The following is a 6,397-nucleotide window of genomic DNA, read 5'->3' on the forward strand; positions in this document are numbered from 1 at the left end:
AAAGATGAAGCGATAGAACAAAGTGGCAAGTGTACTGAGTTGGGCACGGGCTACAAGATGGTGGCAACGAAAACGCCCCCTGGTGGACATTTATTGAACCTTTTTTTACGTTGTCTCCCCGAGTAAGTGAGATTCGAAAAAAATTACAGCATTAATTTATGGAGGATGATTCAGTGAGATGATAACATATAAAGCTTACTCGGAATGTGTACACTGACTGTACGAAATTGGACAAATATTAATGTCACAGTATTTGCATCCATTGTCATACAGAGAGTGCGGGAGAATAATAGAATAGGTAATTTTTACTTTTTCATAATTCCAATTTAAAAATATGTAATAGAAACCTGTATTTTAATAAACAAAATTTCGATTCTTGTAATTGCATTTGCAAATATATAGCGTTTTAAAATGCGGTCAAACTCGGTAATAACGACATCGAAGATTCCGTGAAAGTTTGTTGCTGCAACCGAGGGTGATTAATTTTTAACACCTTCTTTGGCTAAAAATTTTTAATCAGAGGCAATCAAATACAGTGTATGAAGTTTTCATTTCTTTATAATTGGGGTTACCATATTCGATCGAGAACAAATACGGGAAATTGGGATAACTAACATATGATATCGCTGATTCTCACCAAACGTGGTGCCAAATGTCCGCGAAATTGCCAAATATTTCTTATAAATAACCTTTCGCGAGAAATACAGGATACAGCTCTTCTAAAATGTATTTCACGGGAGCAACATGAACTTGGCAAATGTGTGTGAGATGAATATTTGTAATCATGTTCATTATAACCAATTTATAAATTGTGCAAATTACCTTCATTCCTAATTCTAGTAAATAATAAGAATTGAGGCGAGTTTCGATGGAAAATGGAACATTTTTATGAACGTTAGAGTTGGTAAGGGTAAGGAAATGTTTTATATAGTGATCGAGCCGGAGCGTCAAAATACGCACTGAATCTTTTATTCACATCAGGTATAAATTGAACAACAGACGATTGTGACCAGCTGTAATCTCAGGAACTTCTTGGGCAAACGTCATTGAAACTGAAAGGAACGAAAAATTTGTTGTTAAATCCGAGGTTGTTGCTTTTCATTGACGTTGTAAGCAAGGTTCATGAACATTATTTTTCATGTCAGTGGTTCCAATCTTTTGAAAGCTCGACCTCCTTTTGAAAAGAATTTTATTAGCGACCCCTCCAACTTTTCAACTTAAGTTAAAATTTAATGGATAGATTGCGCTGCACCGATAGTATTCATATGTATGTATACAGGGTGCATAGGTAACAGAACGTATGACATTTTACGGGCGAACCGTTGATTCTAGAGGTGTACTTCCAATAGGAAAAAGTATCCATTGCACGTGTAGCACTCAGATATTTCATTCATGCTGCAAGGGATTGAATAGTTATTGAAATTTACAAAAAAAATACTTTTTATACCAACCAATTAGAAAGCTGTTGCCCTGTCTCTCCCGATGCCAACAAAAACAATTACACGTTTCTAAGTGCAATATTCACTGAGATATTCGAATTCGAAAAATGGGGAGCATCCAGTGCTGATAAAACGGTTACGCTGTTGACGAGTCTGTGAAGCCATGAAAGTGAGCAGTGATATCAAAATATTGAGAAATCTAATCGTTCATTTGGTCGACTACATCACTTCGATAATGCAGTAGAGTCGCGATAACCCTAGGTGAACGGGACCCCGAGGCCACCTCGGATTAATAAAAAGTAGGATTATCCAAAAAACAATAAAAATCTGCTTTTTTTTGGGTGGGGGGGGGGGAGGACTTTATACTTACGCATTCAGACTTACACGTAGTTTGTTCTCAACTCAATGGCTTATTTCAGTGGTTCTCAAACTTTTTTCACCAGTTGTTCCCTCTCTTAGCCTTATCATCGTTTATCCACGGCTCTCAAGAATAGTCTGGAAAAGGATGACTTGAAAGCACTGAACAGGCACAAATAACTAAAACAAGGGTATGTTTAGAGCACGGTCCGCAGGATACTTGTGACCCACCGAACTCTTTGATGACTAGTAGGCCTATGTATTATAGCTTAGTGACTCCCGGGCCTGGCTGAAACGTCAAGTGTGGCTCGCGGTGTGTCAGTGGTTAATGTGCCTCTGCATTACACCTGGAGATGCCCTGGACAGCGGTTGACGAAGCTCCTAAGAGCCGCAACGCACACTTTGGAAACCCCAGGCTTAGTTCACTAGTATTCGATTTGACAAGATCAATGGCTTCTTTGTAAAGGAGGCTGTCAGGGGCTTTCATATCCCTGAGGCCCGATATGAACATTATTTTTTACACTATGAATTTACTAGAGAATGGCCTGTGAAAGTTTCTGGCATGGGAGAGGGGAAGGATCCACCGAAGACCCCCCAACAGCCTACTGATCACGATCCCTTTGAACTGAAATTATTTGCATTCTTTGAAACAATAAAACAAAATAAATACGTAAAGAGCTTTGAGAAGGCCATTCGAAAAATCCCAGCATCTCGGATTATCCGGGACCTCGAACTTTTGGGATTTGAATTTTCGGGACTCTACAGTACGAAACTCTAACAAAATAGTATGCCATTGAGTTCTCAAACTTTTCTACCCGTGGCGCCCCCTTTCCCTAATCAACTCAGTACATATAAGAAAGAATCACTTCGAAAAACTTTTGTCCGCGTCATGACTGCGCGGCGCCTCTGACAAAGTGACAAAGGTTGGTGTCTCACAGTTTGAGAACCCCTGCTCTGTGCAAAAATGAAATCAGCAACTGTGATACCAAAAGTAAATTTCATGACTAGAGTTTTGTTCTTCTGTTAATACTAGGACGAAATTATCTAAAAGACGTTTTAATCAGAGATGGATAAAGGTCGGTTGAGGCCCCGGGCGCAGAGGAAAATATTGCCCCCAAAATTAGAAAAAAGTGTGATGTTGGGGTTTTGTGTGAGCCCTCTACATATATAGAAGTCGGGGACCCGGGCACGCCAGCCTTTAAATCTGCCTCTAGTTTCAATGCAGATAAAGCAACGATTTACTACAATTTCGTAACCTGACAGAGCAAAAATTATAATTTCGTTTATAACGAGAAGCCCGTAAAAACGTCAGTTTTCGACGTGATTGTGACCTGTCGTTATAACGAACGTTTACTGTTCTGCAAGATTTGAGGAAATAGGAAGAAAGGAGAGATTCCCGTTAATATAAATTTTTTCGGTACGTAGGAAAAAGTGTCTATAAAGTTTTCTATGTCTTCCTTCAGAAGTGTCTCTTCGTGTCGCAGCAAACAAGCTCGAGTGTCAACTGAAAGACATCGATCGAGTTTAATTGATGTCGAGAAGTAGGTTCGCGTCGATGTTGTTTTTCCTTCAAATCGGTACTTCCTCAGTAATTAGTAAATTTGTTAATCAAATTTCTTTCTGCCGATGTCGCTGCTTCTTACATCCTGATCATTACGAATTCGTGATACGTTCATGGACGGCGGGGCAACACCCTGCCTTCTTTTTCTACGAGAGGAAGGTCACCTTCCGATGGCTCATTATGGATTCGCATTTACGTGCTCAACACCCGAAGCTACCCCGTTCGATTATTGATTTCAGGAAACGACGTAACGAATCATTTTTAATGAAAAAAAGACATTCGGCCTGAGAAGTCAATAGTAAGAGATATTCATATTCCCCCCTCCCCTCCCCCCTCCTAAATGGATTGCATGACATAATCCCATCTATGGTACGTTTTTCACAATCAGAAAAATTGGAGGAGGAAGCCTTGTTACTATACACTTTCTTTCAAACCCAACATGGCCCAGACTCTATCGACTTTAACTTTAGCCATTGCCCCGTCAAGGAAAGGACCATATGTTGGAAGTTACCATACTCAAATTACATGAAATAAAGAAAATACGGCTTACACATTATAATACAGCGTGTCCGAGAGAAAGATCTTTGTATTCGAAACATTAATAACAAAAATACGAAAAGATGAAATGAAATTCAGTTTGAGGAAAAAGAATGAAGAAATATAACTGATTTTTCTAGTGTCAATTTCCTGAGGTAGATGGCGCCAGCTGGCAAGCAGCTGGCGCCATCAGAAACAAAAATGGCGACCCCGCGGAAGAGCAGTATGTGACATACTGTATGTCAATATTGTGTGGTTACCGTAGGATGACCATACGTCCCGTATTTCCCGGGACAGTCCCGGTATTTTCTGTTTTTTTGGCCGTCCCGACTTTGTGGCAAAAGTGTCCCGGTTTTTCCCGTATTTTACACGAAGCCAACTTGAATTTTTATTCTTTATTGAAGGCAAAGATTGACATTATTTTTCAACTCATAAATTATTTTACGATAATTACAACTATATATGAGAATATTAATCTCCCACATTTGATTGAACGTTTGTCTTTCGTGGAATACATTGTAATCCTCTGCAATTTGCATCATTTCCCGCCATTGGGATTTGGCGTTGTTTTTGGTGATAATTGGCGATGTCCCGTATTTTCCCGTATTTGGAAACGCAATGTCCCGTATTTCTCTCGAGGAAATATGGTCAGCCTAGGTTAGCGGAAATTATAAAATTATATATTAAGTGCCAGGAAATCGTGAGAAGTGCTGCGCTAGAACTAGCATTACCGAAATCCAGTATTTATGACGTCCTCCACAAACCATTAAGGTTTAGAGCTAATAAAATGCAATTACCGCAAGCTTTGAAAGCCACCGTCACCACAGTGGTGGTCGGTTGAAGTTGGTTTTCTGTGGTTCCCAACTTCGAGGCGCAAATGCGAGCCGATCTCCCCGTTAAAAAGTCTCGCCACAGAGAGCAACAGTCCTACAAACAGTACAAATATTCAGTAACTACACATCACTCGTTTCACTTCTGAGATACAGATGGAAGCACCGAAAAATCATACACAACACTATATACGCGCTCAGACTGTTAGGTATACGCACTTACACTTCCGGCACAACTCACTAGGTAGTAAATTGCCTATGGCAATAGACCTGAGTTGTGCTCGGAAAAAAAAAAAAGCTTTGAAAGCAGATGATAATAAGTCACACCGATTTCATTTTGCATGCACTATTTTATTGTATCTTATGAGCCGTTTCTGTAATGAATCATGAGCTGAACGATAATTCTTAACTAATTTATTACGGAACAATATTTACAACTGATTCCTGGCATTTTGTCATTCCCTTGAAGTGTTGCCACCTGCGTACAACATAATACTGCTTATTTTCTGGTTTTGCCAGATACATAACAAGTTTGCTGAGGAGATCGAAGAAGATCAACTGCTTCACTGATGAATCCACATCCCATGTGTCTGGAGAGGTTAATCGCGCCATAACGTTAGGATATGGGGTTCTGAAAATCCACACATTTCAGTCGAATGTGAACGAAACAGCCCGAATTTCATGTTTGGTGTGGGGCTTTTACACGATACTGTAGTCGGTCCATTTTTCTTTGGGGGGAAGACGAATGACTGTGACGCGACCAGGATCTCCTTGAGTTGTACGTTACTCCACAATTGGAACATTTACAACAAAATGTTTTATTTCAGTGGACACGTACTATACGTAAATTATTCGATAGAGTGTTTCCCGAACGATGGATTGATGGTGGTGGAGGGCCAATACGTTTTCTTCCGCTATCACCCGCCATAACTCCACTGGATTTCTTTTGTGGGGTTATGTTAAACCGGGAGTACACTATAAACGTTTGATAAAATTTTTTTATAAAACTTGAAAATTTCAACCAGCAAGTGTATCAGTGACATTCACTCAAATGTAACCCATATGCTATTATAGTGTTATTTTGCAGGAAAAAACGTAACCCCCGTGAGAAGAAAAAAAAATTGAACCCCCCTTGAGAAAATTCTGCGTACGCCTATGCCCCTGTTATACCACAAATGTTAAAAACACTTGGCGGGAAATTGATCACAGACTGGACATTCTTCGTGCTACTATAGGAACTCGCGTAGAGCTATATTACGGTAACGTAAAAAAAAAAAAAAATAGTTTTTTTCATTCTTTTTCAGCCAACTGAACCAACTTTCACCTTTTCGTATTTTTGTTATCAATGTTTAGGTTCATGAAGATTTATCTCGGACACACTGTGTTCTTTCAGAAAACATCACCGAAAATTGCTGGACGACCCTTTCTACTTCTGCCGGACAAAGCAGACAGACGTAAACGAGCCTTGCGTTCCTTGGCCGCAGATTGCATTGGTCAACAGCCATTTTGTATCTGGCATGTAATACATTTCTTCTTATGTATTTTTGGTGCAGAATCCGAATCTGCCCTCAAAAAATAAGCTAACGCGTAAGAAACACATACTACAGATCACGAGGGGAAGAAAAAAAAAATTGAATATTTTTGAATTCTTGCGTGCGCGCACCTATTATGCA

This window comes from Pholcus phalangioides, unplaced genomic scaffold (genome assembly GCF_987345545.1).
Source record: "Pholcus phalangioides strain wild (caught in Gottingen) unplaced genomic scaffold, Ppha-v1.0 ptg000021l_1, whole genome shotgun sequence".
In the NCBI taxonomy this organism is placed as follows: Eukaryota; Metazoa; Arthropoda; class Arachnida; order Araneae; family Pholcidae; genus Pholcus; species Pholcus phalangioides.